The sequence below is a fragment of the Hibiscus syriacus genome, unplaced genomic scaffold, assembly GCF_006381635.1.
Source record: "Hibiscus syriacus cultivar Baekdansim isolate YM2019G1 unplaced genomic scaffold, ASM638163v2 tig00117048_pilon, whole genome shotgun sequence".
NCBI classification, from domain to species: Eukaryota; Viridiplantae; Streptophyta; class Magnoliopsida; order Malvales; family Malvaceae; genus Hibiscus; species Hibiscus syriacus.
This window is the reverse complement of record NW_024063538.1, coordinates 14,616,603-14,634,900: the sequence shown is the minus strand read 5'-3', so window position 1 is coordinate 14,634,900 and position 18,298 is coordinate 14,616,603. Positions and strand designations below refer to the sequence as shown.

Below are 18,298 nucleotides of genomic sequence, written 5' to 3'. Positions count from 1 at the left end.
AGTTAAGACTTTTCATTTATTTCTTTCATTATTGTTGTAATCTAGATCCCAATTCATCATACATTCGGTTTCCAATGTTCCATGTTTCAATCTGCAATATTAGGTTTGAAGGATAGCAAGTTTGGAGAATGGTCCTTTTTGGTTGATGAGCAGGGCATAGGTACCTTGCTCCACCACTATCTCATCAGCGATGAAAGCGATCGAGTCAACATTTTGATCGTGTTTAGCCGATGAGCTATCACAGTTGTGGTCCTTTCGATCATGATTCGATCCGGTGCTTCTTGAACTACTAGTTCAGATTGAGCATCAAGAGAGTTAGTTGCTTCGTCTAGTAAAAGGATTCTCGGGTTTCAAATTATAGCTCTGGCAATGGCTTCTCTGTTTCTAACCTCCTGATAATTGAACTCTCTCTACACATTCTGTTTCAAATCCTTCCTTCAGTGCACTACGCAGATTATTTTCACACTTTGAAGTTTGTGAAAGCATTAATGCAATGGCTAAATAAGAAAAAGTAAACAATGACTTACGAGATAAATTCGAGAGCATTTGCAACTCTAGCAGCCTCCATAACTTCATTCTCTGATGCATTAAGCTTTCCGAATATGATATTTTCCGGTACCAATGGACGTCGAGTTCTCTTATGTCGACACCATCTACCTTTATGAATTCTATTTCAACATCATAGAATCTCTGTATTCATCCGACCACTGTTGATTTTTCCAACTAGACCAACGCTTGTGCCCGGTTTGACCTCCAAGCTAAACTGGTGCAACACTAGTGTCTTTGGTCTACTTGGATGTGCAACACTAGTGTCTTTGGTCTACTTGGATGTGCAAAATCAACCTTCTTCAGCTCATCTTTCCGCTTATCCCTTCTAACCTTGCTCACTGGTGCCCTCTCTTCCCTGGGCCTAATACTGGTTAACAGATTAACCAAAGCAAACTTTAAGGTCTAAGAGAAAACAAAGATCCACAAATTTGACCACTTACTTGAGATCCTAGAATCGAGAATTGCCGGTCGAGGATCTCAAACACAGAGGCCACCGTGGTCGAGCCCCTGGCTAGATCTAAAGTCACACTTCCAGCATCATTATAACTTTTCCAGTGGTCACCGACACAAAGAAAGTATTATACACATCCCTAGTGATAGGGATATGAAATCATGTAATCGTTCAGATTACAGTCGCATCATGTCAAGTCAAGTCAAATTGGATACAGGTTGTGTCAGATCAATTTAATGGTTCAACTTAGATCAGGTCGGGTCCTAGTTAAATCAGTCCATGTCATTTTTATGTTGGTTTGAAATCAGATTCAGGTCGGGTTAATTTCAGTTTGGATCGATGTTAGTTCAAGTCAAAACGGTTCAGGTCTGAATTAGTTAAATACAAGGTTAATTCATGTTCGAATGGACTTCAAGTCGTATCTCGTTCAGATTGGGTCACATCATTGATAGATAATATTCATGTCGGATCTTATCGGGTACAGATTGACTTTAGGTCGAGTCATTTTTGGGTTAATTATTTTTCTCTTTTCATGAACATCGAATCGTAATATGATTTAGAGTAAATTACAAAAAAAATATAAATAATTATGAGTCTATTTTGATAAAAATATAATTTTGAGGACTAAATTGAACAAACATAAAATTAAAAAATGAACTTTCAATAAATTAAACAATCAACATGGATGAGGGATCAAATCAAAATAATTATAAAATGTGAAGTTAAAATTAATATAGAAATTGACTACATTGCATCCATTTAAAAAAGTTGGTGAACAAAAGTTTATAGGGATCGGAGGTTATGGCATAACTTATAAAGTTTGAAATGATGTTTTATTATGTGATTTATAGGGTTTGAAGTAAATTACAAAATTATAAATAAGTATGATCCAATTTTAAATATAAATATAATTTTAAGGATTAGATTGACTAAATATGAAATTATAAATAAAGGAAGTATGCTATATATATATCATACATATATTATATTCATGACTAATCAAATTATAATTTAATTAAATTTATTTTTCTAAAAAAAGTAAAAAAATTATTTAAAAAACTAAATTAAAAAACATTATACATAGATTGATGAGGTGAAAACGTAATCAATAATTTCCTCAAAAGTTATATCACATTAATTGTTTGGTTATCCCTTAATCAAAAGAAAGTCGAAGATTCCCTTCAAAGATAAAGGCATTAGCGGCAGAAGAAATAAAAAATTTGTGATCAAGCTTTTCAAATTTTAAAACATAGATTGGGCTTGTATTAGGGCTTAAGAAATTTATTTGTAATGTGTTTTTTTTAATATGTATTTGTATATATTGTAACGGACCTAATATAATAAGATTTGTTATATATATATATATATATATATATATATATCATAGTTTATTATAAATTCAAAATCTCACAACTTCATCACTTATAACTTAAAAATCAGGTAACTATCATATCAGTTTAATAATAAGTCGAATAATTTATAATTTGAGTCAATTACAGGTCAGGTTCATAACAGGTTGGGTAATACCACTTATATACCAGGTTAATTTCGGGTTCAGGTTCATATCAGTCGGATGTAATTCGGGTTCGATTCTCATATTATCGATTTGATTTGGGTTCAAGTTGTTCGCAAATCGAGTGCATGTCAGGTTCAGATTCACAATTTCCGGATTCAACTTGTGTTCAGGTCAACACTAGTTCGAGCTCGAATCGAATTTCGGATCACCATCAGCTCGAATCACAAACAATTTTGACTCAAATCGGTTTCAGTTAATTTTTAGGTCGGATGTCTCTCCCTTTTCAACTAGTTTACCTCCATGCCAAAACCCCAAAGCCCATGTCATAAATTGTAAGCATTAAGCTCATGCCAGACTTTTTGCTTGCCTCTTTCTTTGGTTCCTCATGAGCCTCGTCGTAAAGTCGAATAGTTTTATCTATGCTTCCGAACGAAGTTATGATTCTATTATTATAGACTGCTTCCACAGCTATTTGAGTACTTTTGATTTTGAGCCTCGGAAAAATTGGTTGAAATATGGGAAAGCAACACATATTTCATGTAGTAACATAGAATTGTGAGAGGTTGGACTGCAATCATCACTATTGCTAACTTCCATGCCACGATTAATCCTATAATCATCGAGATGGCAACGGCCAACGTAGCTACGAACATTGATATTCTGTCTGCAACGAGTTTCTTAACCCTTGAAGCTTGATTGCTTAAAGAACATAAAGTTCCACTAGAGTTCTTCTCATCAAACCAAGCAGCTTCAAAAAAACAATATTTTCTCTAGCATTCTCTTTCGAATTCTCCTAGTTAGCCGCTCACCCATATAAGCAAAAGTATAATGCTAAACAAGATTCAGAATGATGGAGAACAATACTAGCAAATAAAATATCAGTGTTTGTACGTATTCGAGCCTGCATTTCTTGGTGGCTTTTCTAAAAGAAGGCTGAAATCGTGCCACCAATGGTTAAGCCTTCGTCGAAAGCAATAGCTGCGAGGCTACCGATCAAACCATGCTTCCATTCAGGGGAATTCAATGAGAGAAGCCTATGGAAGGAGGGAGGGAGATGAGATACTGGTTTTGGAGTTTCAATAACAGGCAAAGGTGTATCAGAGAAAGCTGGGGTTGATTTTGGTGCACTTTGCATGCTTTGTACTGATTCTTCCGACCGAAGAAAGGATGTATCGGGATTTTGTCCATTGTCATCACAGGTGAACTGTCTTTGTAGCTTTGCAAGTTGTGCACAGTGGTCGTTCTTTGTGCTTATAAGCTTCTTGTGCGATCCCATTTCGATGATTTTAAAAGCGTCACTATATGACAATATGTTGTAGTGATTGAAACAAGGTGAATATCAGTAGGAAGCTCCAGACAACATTGTCACCTTCGGGATCAAATACTCTAGGATTAATCTTGCGTGAAACAACTTGAGCATCAACATAATCCTCGCGGTTCAGGCAGAGGCAATCACTTCCGATGTTCTGTTAAACATCCGGTGACAAAATCACAAAGGACCACAACATATAGACACATACACATCTCAATAAGTTTTTTCTTTTCAAGTTGATCATTTTAAAAACAAAATGCTATTGTTACATACAACATTATTAGCTCAAGAAAAGAGTTCTCTCAAAACAGAAGGTACACAACTGCATGTTTTCGGCCCTCTGCGAGGCATTCAGATTTAAGAGGGCGGACCCTGTAACTTTGCATGCATCATCTGTTTTCATGGCATAATCATAGCAAATGATATAAATGGCAATGGCCTCGTTGCGGATTTCATCCATTGCCCTTTGTCTCCCCTCCAGCTCCAAAGCTCCAAAGCTCCAAATAATTCCTAAACCATCAACAGTCTATATTCAATCATAACTATTCGGTTTAATTACGGTACTAGATGTTTCCAGATTAATAACATCGTTTATCGTGCGCTGTTAAATTGATGACATGAAATTTTAAGCATTTAGCCTTTTAATACTCGTCATAAACTGCATTAGCAGCTGCATTTCTTTGGTCTTTGTCCGGGAAGTTTAGAGCACCCTGCATGTCTTTCCGGTATTCCTCGTAAAGTGCAGTCCATTTTTCACAGCACTCCTCGACGACTCCAACTTCGAAGCAGCTTTTGAACTTCTGAAAAGGATTAAGATTAAATTACATCATTCACTTTCACTTATTCCATGACAGCACGGAAACGTTTTATTTACCTATCTTCGACACTTCTTGATAAGACTTGACATAATAATAAATTTTCCCCAATATGGAAGTCGACTTGAACGAGTTATCCCGTTCCATATAATGAGGAAATAGAGCTACTCTCAACTCTTGCTGAGCTTCGACCTATTCAGAAATCAAGGGGAACGCTATACAATTCTCTAAGACAGCGGCAAGCACTTAGAGTATAAAAGTCTTTCAAGGCCAAGAAAAGAAAAGAAAGATCACATTTACTACTGCTATACAAATGTTGTTATTGACTTCAAGAATTACATTTACTACTGCTATGAGTACAGCTATCACTGTCCTTTGTCAGATGTAATTTACTAACCTTCTTACCGGTCTTAGATGCATCCAAAGCTTCATAGTATAAATTAATCAGGCATTCCAGATTTTTCTTCATGAGTTCTTTCTCAGATGAATCTTGTACCGTAAGAAACCAGTCCATTATTGCGCACCAGTTATTAGCAGCTGCACTCATAGCATAACTGAAAAAAGCAGCAGCCAAACGCACCATAAAATGATAACCAAAAGCGATAAGCAGTTTGAGAGCTCGTTATTATGTACTTGTTATGAAGTGATGAAGATAGTTCATGGAACTTGATCTGAGAGTAAAATTATTACCTGGGATGGAACCTAATTCTCAAGAATGAATCAAAGAGTTCACCCTCCAACTCCTCATCTGAAAGGTCGCTGGGTAGCGGACTAGGCCTTTCAGGGGTAGAACATTTTTCTACCCAGGGCTCACTGGCTTTGAAATAATCCAATAACTGTAGTACAACCTAGTCTTAAAAAACATTAAAATAAAGCAAAGCAAATAACATCGAAAAATTACCGTATGTAATTTGCGGTTGTGTCCGTAACTATAAATCATCAAAATTATAACATATTTAAAAACAAGATTCTTCATTTTTTGAAGGGTAAGTCAAACTTCATGTTAAAATTCAGTGGCCAAAACAACAGGCAAAGAGTCACCCGATAGACATTCAATTCAAGCAATGAGAATTGAGAGCTGAAGCATCAAAAGTAGATAGAGGTAAATGAACTTGTCATTGGCCAACTAGGAAAAAAAAACTCAAAATGAAACCAACCTGTGGATTTTTTTATACAAAGAACATATCACCATCAAAATCTCCCCCTGCAATTTCATCCGCAAGAGACCGCGGGCCTTTATAAGGAAAGAAAATAGCATACTTGGCATGTCCTACGTATTCATCCAACTGCATGGATCAACAGTACCCATTAAATAATAAGTGTCAGTTATAGGGAGCTTTCCTACTAGGAGACCCTTTCTTTCTTCATTCAACATTACGGACATCTGATTTTGCAAATACGACTCATCAAGGGGAGTCCCTGATAAAATCTTTTTTGCCACATGCTCCTCAATGACACCTTGGTTAAGTGCAACTGCATGTGATAGTTAAGAAGATTGATTCAAAAGCTTATTATACCAGTGAGAGGTAGCAGATAAGCAAAGGAGCCTCAACGAGACAAAACTATTACTGATGTGTAGAGCAATTCTGGAAGATTGTCAAAGCCAACAAAGAATAGAACAACTGAAACATTTCCATAGAATGGTCTTTCTATTATTTGGTCTATGTACCAGAACGGATAGCACTCGAGATTAAGCAGGATTATACACAAAAGGTCCTTTTTTGGATCTCTTAAGATCTATGTCTCTTATCTCTAGGAGGACTTCCTCCACTAGCAGGTTTTTTCGGTATATTCCATTTATTATGGTGTGGATGGCAAGCAGGCTTATACTTCGTGGTTCCAATAGGACTCCTTTATGAGTGTTGTTTCTAAAATAATCAAGTTATTAATGACCGGACAAAACCATCTTATGTATAATATCTTTGCTGTCAATAATTACATACAAGTTCATATTACATAAAAAAGCAGGATGCCCTAGACGTGTGCATGTAGGATGAACCAAATCCTCATTGAATTTTATTTTTCCATTAAAAGGGGCTCATACATGATTTGCTGTACCCCTGTAAATACGCTGCCGGTATGAAAAGTTCTTAATGTCAGTTGAGTTCTTAATATGTGCACATTAAGCTAGTATAGCCTTCAAAACAAAAAATTAGAGGACAGATTTGGAAAATGCTGAAGGGGAAAAAGAAGTTAAGAAAACTACCTTTAAGAGCTGCTCTTTGTTGGAGAAAGCACCCTGTGACCCTTCCAGAGCATTCTTCAATATGTCCATAAAAAAATCACCTGGGACACCTCAATAGCTAAGGAGCATAATCAAATTCCTCGAAAAAGTTCTCTTTGGCTGATTGCTGTATGTGATAACAAAAAATATATCGCTCACAAGTGCAGCAAAGAAAAACAATAACTGCTCCAAGGCATATATTTCTTGGGGTGGGTAAATCATCTCATCAAAGAGCCAATTTCATCAAAACAATGCCAGAAATAAAAGAAATGTTATACCTTCAATTGCAAATTGGCTTATAACAGTGTGGGTAATTTTCACTACAGCTGGAAGACTGATTTGAGCAACAATAACAGGCTGCAAATAACTCTGCAGTCATGCCCTAAACATCTAAACCACAATCTAATGATCTCCTGATATGTTTTAGGAATGTTAAAGAACTTAAAAAGTTGTTAATTCATAGGCATAAGAGTAGGGGGTTTATGCACACAAATCAGGTTGGACACACAAGCACTGGAGTGATCCAGCAACAGGGAATGGGCATGCCTTCCTGATTTTGGGATCGACAAAACCAAACATGTGGAGATCGATAAACACTTCATTGCTGAGAAGGTGAATGGCAGAACAATAAAACTAAACTATGTCTCTTCAAAAGATCAACTAATTGATGTCTTGACTAAGGCGCTTCCCAGGATCAATTTTGACTAGATTACATCCAAGCTGGGTCTCTATAACATCTACTCCCCAACTTGAGGGGGAGTTTGAGTTATGTTGCGTTTAGATGTAACTATTAGTATCCTACATTAAAACTAACTCTAGAATCATACTTTGTAGATAAGATAACCTTTAGTCTATCTAGGACTCTTAGTCAATACTTGTATAAATAACCTTGTTGTATTCTCACAATTTGTGACGTAAAATAAAATATTTCTAATTTTCTAGAATTCTATTTCTACAAAATACCACACATTTACATTTCCAACAAATGCTCCAAAGACTAGGATCAAAGTGGTGACAGAGTAAAAGAAGAGACCAATGTTGCTAGATGTCTCACCTCTTTTCAGCTGACATCAGCAAGAATTACCTCGAATGGTTGTAGGTGCGGCCATTTAACTCGAGAAGTAAGGAGAAAAAGAAAAGGTTTACCCATGGATTTTGGATCACCCACCTGTGGTTGCTTGACTTCTCCGGTTAAATTACCCAACTTGCCGTGCCCATTGATTGCTAACTTCACGGACTGTGACCATTCGAGGTAATTCTTGCCATTCACCTTGTGAGATGTTAGTTGAAAAGAGAGGTGAGACGCTTCTGTCCCTCGAGTCATTGCACTCTCGGTAGTCGTTCCAACGGCAGAGCTTTCTACCTCAGTTTTGTTTCTGGATCTCTTATCTCCAGCGAAGGTTGTTTTAACCAAGCTCAGATGCCATGAAATATTAAAGAGACTATATTTAATAAATTGTTATATTCTTTCATTAGGTAAAGAACTGAGTTTAAGTAGAAAAAAAAAAACTCGCAACATAATTGGGAAAATAGCTCCCTTAGCCTAGTAAACTACTAAGAGATGAAAAGTCTTCCTGAAAAATCTCTATTGATTATTCTAAGATTATCTATCTAAATAACTTGTTACTTATTACTCAAGGATTTCACAGGAAAAAAACAGATGATATACAGATACATTAAACATAAATTATGAATAGAACATTGGTCTGTACCTGGTTGCAACTACTTCCAGCGAATTTCTTGTGCAGATATTTGATAGATTCGGATCTGGCCTCACTTTATTCATGGAATCCCGAACTTGAATGGTTTGGGGTGGAAGCTACAAAATTTTGGAATAAATGTTACTAAATGCATGCAGCTTTCTAGAAGCACAAAGAAATAACTATTTCTTCTCATTTCAAGAAGGGACTTTCCAGATGACTAATTCTAATTTGAGTTTTATCAATTTTCAAATGGACTTTTCAAATGGATTACGGTTCTCGTTTTAAGTGTTCTCAGTTTTGTTTTCAAAAGTTATTCGATTGGAAACACAAAACTAGATTATCCAATGTGATATCGGTTACAACCAATTGAAACAGACTAATATGTCCAATGTTTTTCCTCAGCTCTACTCCCCTTAAAATTTTTAAACATTCTATTCTGCAATAAATCAACCAGTACTGTCTACTGCTAGATATACACCTGCAAATAATTAACCATTGCTTCTCATGTCAAGAAGAGACTTCTCAAACGGGGCATGGCTCCAATTATATGGAAAATTCAAGTTTTTTTTATAATTCCTCAAACTGAGGATTTTACCTTTTTATTAACTAGTACAGTTCCTTTGATAGCATAACCATTGTAAAAGAACCGGATCTGGAGCAGCAAAGGCTAGAAAGAAAACAAAGAATGGAATCATAATCAATTTATAAAACTAAAAAAGAAAGCACCAGTTGTTACATATACATACCAGTACCCTATGGTGGAACTCTGTCGATTTCATGTCTGAAGCCTCCCCCTAAAGTTAATTGAGAAGAAACTAACCTTAGAAAATTGTTTAGCTGAAAAACATATATATGGAGTTTTAGTGAAAAAACTGTTTTGAGATTTGTATATATGACACTGATTTCTGTCCTGCACAGCACAATGATGAATTATTAGAGCAACCGCAATGCAATGCTTTCACAGGTTAACATACCATCAATGCAACAATTGGTCCAATCTCAACATTGGCCACACCGGCAATGCTTCCTTTGTAGACATTTCTCGGGCATTTCAGAGCCAAATCTTCAGATATATACCCAGTCCCATCAGTGTGAATATGATGTTTTCCATCTTTATCAAGTACGTAACTTCAATCTTTATCCTACAAATTTATTGTGCTAAATTATCAAATTCAACTTAGAAGAAAATATAGCAGAAAAAGCTCAGAAAGTGAAAAAGAATAGATCTTCGTTGAAAAATCAAATCCATATAACATTCCTTGCAGCTTATATCTTCTATCTCCATAAAATTTATATTGGCTAAATCAACTTCCAATTTCATGGACTTCGAGAGTATTAGTGAAAATCTACAGCCCAAGGAATATAAGACACTCTTAAAAAGATAGAGAAAGAGAGAAGAATTTGAACATGGATTAATTGTATCATCACTGACCTGGCCATATACTTGGCCATTCTTGGTAGGTTATGGACATGCATAAACATGCTTCTGGCTACTTGAACTGTTTTCGCAGATAAAACATATTCTTTACCTTCATCAACGGAAGTATGAGACTCGAATCGAACAAACAAGCACTTAACAGATGAGGTAGTCCGATCTTTCTTTTTTGCTGCTTTGCCTCCATCCTTAAACACTGAAATTTTACATAGTAAGTATTCAATGCATTGCCAAAATCCTAATAAATAGGGTATTCAAAAAAAATTCCCCATTATATGTTTTCTCATAATAAGAGCAGATGATCCTTAATAACTGATGTTTGGCAGATAAAGGTAACAAACATGTACGTGCCAGTAAAGATATCCCCCAAAACTGCAAACTGGAAAAAATAAAAGCAATTCTTCCATACATGCACATATAAAATCCCAAACACCCGAGTCCGACACCATAGTGCAACAGTATCCCTATATTTGTATGGGGACTGAAATCCATGATAAGTCGTATCAGTCATCACAAAGACAAAAACTGGGAGTTACATTGGAAAAACAATGGACACATTTCACAAAAATTTTCTTTTTTGCAATTCACATTTGACCAACATTAAAATGGTGAATAAAACAACCTAAATCCATGTTCAATACAGCAACTAAAATGGAACGGATGATGTAAATATTCCTCACTAATAGACAAGAACAATAAATGCAATTCAAGAGGTGGATGGATGATTCCCCTACACTAGCAACTGGTCATATCATGGAGATAGCAAAATGCTAGCAGAAAATAATAAAACCATCAAAACAAGCAAGCTTGAACACTCTATACATGTTGGAATAACAATTATGAATTACATAAAAAGGCAAATAAGAACAACAAAAGGTAGATTTATAATTCCAATAATTCAGAGCAGAAGACTCACCAAAAAATCGGTAACGGAGCAAAACAACAAGAATCCCTTCTTTTGCAACTTTTTTGAACTCATCAGAACCACTGTCAACTGAACTTTTACCATCTTTTTCGAACTTAACAGAAAGAACATTATCATCTCCTATAACCCTTTGTAAATGACTTCTAGCCTTTTCAAAATAAGGGCCCTGATCAACCACATCCAATGGAATAAGGGCATAGGAATATACGTAAATTTGAAGGAAAAGGCATTCCAAAAGAAAAATAATGCTAAAATAATAATTAATAAGCAATGCACATTGTGCAACGCTGGAATGTACCCACTCCTTCAGAAAACAGATCAGGGGAACTTAAACCTATTGATAAAAACTAAACACAAGCATTTTATGAGATCAATTGCTGGCAGGAAAAGAAATCAAGATTCAAATCTGAACATGCATTAGGTAAAAAAGAGAAATCATATTGAACTGGTCAGTAACCGCAAAAAGCTGTCCACACCACACCATCTAAAACGTGTTTCTACAAGCGTTTATAAATTTAAACCCAAACATTTTGTTAAATGAAGGAGATAACATACATGCATGCACAAAATCAAGGAAGTGCAAACACCTTGAAACTGCAACTTCCAATTTACCTTGAACATACAGCCTCCATTTTCATTTACATGACAATGATACTCATAGGTCTTGCCAGATTCCCACTCGAGCGACTGCAAGAAAAAGGATTAAAATGGTAAGAGAAAAGGGAAAAGAAAGAGAAAGTAATCAAAAGCAGGGGAGGGTGATGCCCAAACATAAAAGGGCCGAAACCAACTTGCAAACTTTAGAAACATGATATAGCTAGAGTCCAGAGCTTATTTTTACCTTAACACGGTCAGCTGCAGTATAATGTTTACCCAGAGAATCCCAGACCTTTCTCTCAAACTCATCCATTGCCAAATTCTTATAGCTTCGAATTGTATCAGCAAGAATTACTTCTTCTAGCCTATTTCTGTTGTAAAAAGAATGAAAAGCAAAACATATAACTAAAAGCAGCAAAAGATAGGCATATCAATAGAAGGAAAACTTACTGGCCAATATTGCTTAAAATTACAAAAGCTTTGCAGAATTCCAGCTCCCCACCACCATTTGCTGAAAAACTTCGAGTAGGAGTAACCGTTGCCGAAGTAGAAGCAATGCTAACACTACCTCCCCCTGAATTATTTATAAAACCCAAAGGCTTCAAAAGAACTACTAAAAAAAAAAAAAAAAACCCACAGTGTGAGAGATGAAGAGATGCTAACCAGGAGAGCTCATCATAACACGGCAAACTTTAGTATGAGAGTTCACCGGAGAATGGTTTGATCGTTCTTTAGGATAATCCTCTGATTCTTTACGGATCAGAAACTTTAAGAACAGATCAAAGGTAGTATTAATCTCCGACACTTGAATTATTTCGGAGGATCTTCATGGGCGATTCTTCGCCAATCTGGGCCAACGCCTGCTTCGTTGAGCGGGATAGTGGCAGTTGGCTTTGCTCGCTGCTTATTCTTGATATTAATGTTTCCACAGTTGGAGGTAAAGTAACATTGTTCTCCATATTTATCAATCTATGTAACTCAAATGATTCGATAAGAGATTTCATTCTGGGTGGGGGATGATTTTAATAGCAAGAGAAGTTGCCTCCTTTTAATTTTTAAAATGGGTTTTCAAAATTTGATTCTTTCCTCCGTAAAAGTGATTACTTTTTTTTTATTTTCTGTTAACTAGACATTTGAGGCTGATTGATAGACAATAAGTCTCTACAAATTAAAATAAACTTTATAAAGTCGTTTTTACCGAAATATCACTTATATCTTATAATATTTCCTGAAATGCACTCTGTAGATTATTTTTCTCGATCTAACACCCTTTGCAGTAAGATGCGTCCTCTACAGTGCATTTTACGTTGACATGGACACACGCGTCTAAAGTGTAGTCCCTGGGGCGCGCCTTACGACACGTAGGGTTATAGTGTGTGGTAGGAGTCGCGCTTTTCAATTATCACATACTCAATTATCTGACATACGACCGCGTCTTGCATAATTTACCTTGATCTCTCGGTTTTAAAGTATCATCTCTCCGCTATAAATAGTTCTTTCTCCTTAAACTCTCTCACAATTCCCTCTCAACCGAGAAATTAATACAACAATCCTTTCAACCAGTAAATAACATCCGACAATCATCTTGTATTTAATTCAGAAGTTCATTCGATCTTTCGTTATAAGGTAACTTTATTATATGGAAATGAATATTCGAGAAAGATTTAGACAAGACAAAAGATGTAGACATTGTAGAAACCCAAGACACACTAGAAAAACATGTTCACTTCTATTGTCATCAAGTAACAATTGATGAGGAACTAATGTAGTTGTTTATCAAATAAGAATTCATGTAACTTAATTTGCATTTACTTCAAGTTAATGTCATTTGATCTTACAATAAGTGACAAACTGAAGAAATTTATCGAACATAATTATTAAATTTTATCAAAACAATAACAATTTGGTATTTGAATATAATTTTAAATACAACAAACTTACAATAAATATTAAATGGTAAATGATAAACAAATTACAATAACTAATATTAAATGGTAATAAACAAAATTAACCAAAATACATTAACAAAAAGTCCAACAAATTTAACAAAATAAATTAAAATAAATCCAACAAAATTAATGAAATAAAGTAAGTATTAAATGATAAACAAAAAAAATTACAATAAAAAAATCTAATAAACAACTAAATATAAATATAATAAAAAAGACCTATGTGCATAGAAATATCCTCAAGTGTAATCGTGCACTCTCAGCACGGAAGATGGAATGTGTGGGTCTCCGGCCTCCACCTCTCTTCTAAGGCAGAAATAATGTATGGTTCTATCTTACAGTGACCCTCATATCTACCTATGTGACCGAATTCAGCCTCTACTTAATACGGCTAGGTATCACTAACTTAAGGTTTCTAATAAAATGATTTAATACACGGTCTCTCTCCTAAAATTAAATAATTACAAAAATTAATTTTTAAACTAATAATCATGCAATAAATAAATAAATAAATTATTACTAATAATTTAAGTTATATTAACACGTTAAAATGTTACCGTATTAGCAAAATGTCGCGATATATGATTTCCATCCAAGCGAAGTATACCTCCTCCCATTTTATATCTGTAAAAAAAATTAATTAAATAAAATATTTAAAAATTTAAATACTTAAATAAATTAAAATCAAAACATTAAATATAATAAAATATACCTTAAACAGTTAAAATAAAATATAAGAGTATTTGAGAGAAGTTAAAAGGATTTGGTGTGACGAAAGTGATTGAGAATGAGTGTATTTATAGGGAGGGGGTGGGGTGTGAACGACTGGGGTAGATGGGTAATTAAACCAAAGGTGCGCCGTAAGAGGCGTGTCTTTCTGATGCGTGTCAGCATTAAAGGTAAAGCGCGACCTCTGCCTCGCGCTATACCCCACGTGGCGCCAGATCAGCGTAAAACGCACTGTAGAGGGCACAATTATCCCACGTGGCGCCATATCAGCGTAAAACGCGTTGTAGGGACGCACCTTGCTACAAAGGGTGTTAGATCGAAAAATAATCTAAAGGATGTCTGACATGGAATATTATAGGGTATAGGTGATATTTCGAGAAAAAAAATGCCCAGTTATTTATTTAGTCATTTCATTTATTTTAGGCATAGATTTAAAAAAGTTTATTATAATATATTGGTTATTAATTCGATCAATTTTATGTTATTGAATATTAATTTTTGTTAATCTATCAATTAAAGTCTGATTTAATATTTAAAAATATTTAATTTAAAAGTACGTGTTTAAATTATATTCTATATTAATATTATACGTCTAAATTTTTTTTATTTAAAATAAGTATCTAACGTTTTTAATATTATTTTTAAGTATCTATATCATAAAGATTATTGAAGAAAATGATAATTGATATGTGTTATATTTATATTCTTTTGAGAACATAACTTTTTAGAGAAGTACAAATATTTTTGAAGAAATGTTCTTTTCAAAAATTCTAGCCGTTGAATATTCCTCGATCAATGGTTGAGCACTCTTTTTAATGTTGTCCTTTGGTACAGTAGAACCCATAGATCCCAGTTAGAAACCCCCTTCTCTTGTAAAATCTCATTGAACATCCCACGATCAACGGTTAAACACTTCCCCTCTTCAGCGTTGTCTCTCCATTCAATAGATCCCAGTTAGCAAACCCCTTCCTCGGAAAATATCATTGAACATCCCTTTGGTTAGCGGTTGAACACTCTCCCCCTTGACGTTGTCCATTCGTTCAATAGAACCCCATAAATCCCAATTTGAAGCCCTCCCGTAAAATCCCAACATAACCCCTCAATACCCCACTCATTAAATTTAGGGTTAGAGATTTAAATGTTTATGGGTGATGTTAAGGGTAATGGTTGATTAGTGGGTGGGCGACAACAGAGATTGTGGCTTACAACGGTTGGAACTAGAATTTGAAAGTAGGAATTTTAGGGTTTTGCGATTTTTTTTGTTATTTTAAAGATTTTTTTAAATAATAATCATATTTAAATATTTAAATCAATTTAAAAATATAAAACGTAATACATACAAGATACCAATACAGAGTAAAAACTTAAAAAAGTTATCTCAAAATTATTAAACACTTACTTTAAGCGAATAATTTTTTATATGCCTAAAATTAACTCTATTTATAATTTAAAAGTTTTTTATATTAAACCTTTAAAAATAGATACAAAAGTTAATATCAATAATTATACACAAAGAATATCAAAATATCAAAGTTTGTCACTTACCAAAGTAATTATTTGTAAGTAATAATGGGTAATTTTCACTTTTAATCTTCCTAATCATTAATTACAAAAAAAAGTAAAATACTCCGTAAAAAAACCATTCTAGCCAAACTTTGTCAGTAAAAATTTATCACATCGACTGCTAAATAGATAGAAGGTGTATACATGTGAGTGTGTGGTTATCTCTTTGAAGAACATCATCATTATCGTCCCCATGTTCTTCATTATCGTCCCCATCTATTATGATTTATGAGTAGGAGATTCAAGGGCAGATCTTTTCTGTAGCTTAAGATCTTTGTAAAACTTGTTTATGAACTCCTCCGCCGCCATATCCACTTAACTAATACCGTCATCCTTCAACGAGAACGGCGAGTCAGTCACCCTCAATTGCCTCACCAACGGACTCCGTCCGAACCACGGCAAAATCATTAGCGACATCGACTCCACCGTTGCGTCCTCGTTTTTCAACATCTCCATAACCTATTGCACCGCGGCGACAGTCGTAACGTCATTGCCGTATTGGTAATTAGACTTGTAGTAGTGCCAGTGGTGGTGTTTGCGCTTGTGGTGGTGGTGGTAAAAAACTGGGATGTTGCTGCAGCTGAACTCATACTCTTATGGCGAGACGAAGGAGAGAGCATCATCGGAGGATCGACAAATCAAGGAAGACAAATGGTTGTAAACTTTGCAGTGGAAGACAAGGTTGCTTATGGCTTTGCCGGCATTGTATTTGCCTTTCTTGAGGCCGACCATGATCTTGCTCTTTGATATCCCTGTCTCATAGTATAAAATAGAGGTTGCGGCATCTGTCGCGGTTGCGGTTGCAGATGCTGCGGACGTTACGTAATGTGTTACGGCTGTCGCGGGCGTGATTTTTTAACGTGTTCCGGCTGTCGCGGACGGTTGCGTTGCATTAATATTGCGTCGCGGTGACCTTTAAAACCGTTACGATGCGACCGTTACACTGCATTGCGGCCGCAATTTAATACCATGCCCTGTCTTTAACATGAAGAACACTATCTGTACAATGTTTCTTGGCTTCTTTACTACAGCTGGTGGGCTTGTCTCCATTTCCATCTTTTTGTTCTGTAAGAATCTTTGTGTAAGTTCTTGAGAGAGTTGAAGCAAAAAAGGGATCTTTGGTTTGAACGCAATGGACGACGAAAGGTATATAAAGGGCTCAAAATCGTTATCCACAAATCAAGATTAATAATTAAGCGTAAAGTAAACTAAATAATTATTAGGGTTGTAAATGAACCGAGCTTGAATGAATAAGGTAATGTTCGTGTTCGTTTCTTTATTTTTGAAGGTGTTCATGTTTGGTTCATATTCGTTTAAATTTTTAATATCGCGTTTTTTAAAGATGTTCGTGTTTATTTATTTATTGGTCGTGAACGTGTTCGTTTATATGTTTATGAATGTATTTATTGTTCACGAACATGTTTGTTTAGTGTTTGTTTATCGTTCATTTATATGTTCAATTTTTTTTACTATTTTATCTGCAAGCTAAAGAAAATGGTAAAACTACGTCATTAGTGCTTAAAATTCACAATTTAAATTTCTACTTTTACCATGTGTTCAATTTAATCCTTACATTCACCAATATTTAAAATGTAAAAAAGATAAAACGAAAAGGAGAACCGGATAAACGAGCTTGTTCATGAACATAAATGAACGAGCTCGTTCAAGAACGTAAATGAATTGAACACACCTTTGTTCGTGTTCATTCATTTATTAAATGAACACAAATTTTTTGTCCTTACTCATTTATTTAGCTTGACAAACAAACATAAACAAACGTTATACAAACTGTTCACAAACCGTTCATCGAACGCTCTGTTCATTTACACCCCTAATAATGATTAAATTATGATAAAATAATTTTTTAATCATTAGAATTTTATAATTTATAAAATAATTATTAAATTTATCAAAATATTATAAAAAATTAATTTTAAATTTTAATAAAATTAAAAAATAGTTTATAATAGTTTAATAAATTTAATAATTAATTTTGTTATAAAATTGTAGCATATCTGAAAAGTTTGTACATTCTTTTATAGGCTAAAATCCCATAAGATTTCAGAACCATATGTTACCACATTTACACCTTAAGTTATCATACATTTAAGTATGAAAGATGAACCATCCACTTAAATATTATTTATAATACCCCCCTTGGGTATTCATAAGTAAAAATATGTGCCTCGTGAAAATCTTATAGGAAACCTCTGAGGGATAAAACCCACTGAAAGAAATAGTACATCATCCTTTAATAAGTATGACATGTTGCCTCGTTAAAAACCTTTCCAAGAAAAACCAACGGGACAACCTTGGATAAGGGAAAAAGAGTACAACGCATATTTACTCCCCCTCATGAACGCATCATGAAAGATCTCTTAAATGATGTTGTTAGGTATGACTCATAAATATACCAGTAAAGAGGACAGGAGATGGAGCGGAGTGAGCGAAGCGAACATCAACTGTCCTTACAAAGAAAGTCTCGTTGTGGGGTTACAAATTATGTGGGTTGGGGGTGCGGGGGCGTAGC

General features: G+C 34.8%; 2 pseudogenes; both read right to left on the bottom strand.

The window, feature by feature from the left end:
• Positions 1–99: 99 nt before the first annotated feature.
• Positions 100–4,040, bottom strand: LOC120197644 (annotated as a pseudogene).
• Positions 4,041–4,108: 68 nt separating this feature from the next.
• Positions 4,109–16,224, bottom strand: LOC120197643 (annotated as a pseudogene).
• Between the last annotated feature and the right edge of the window lie 2,074 nt (positions 16,225–18,298).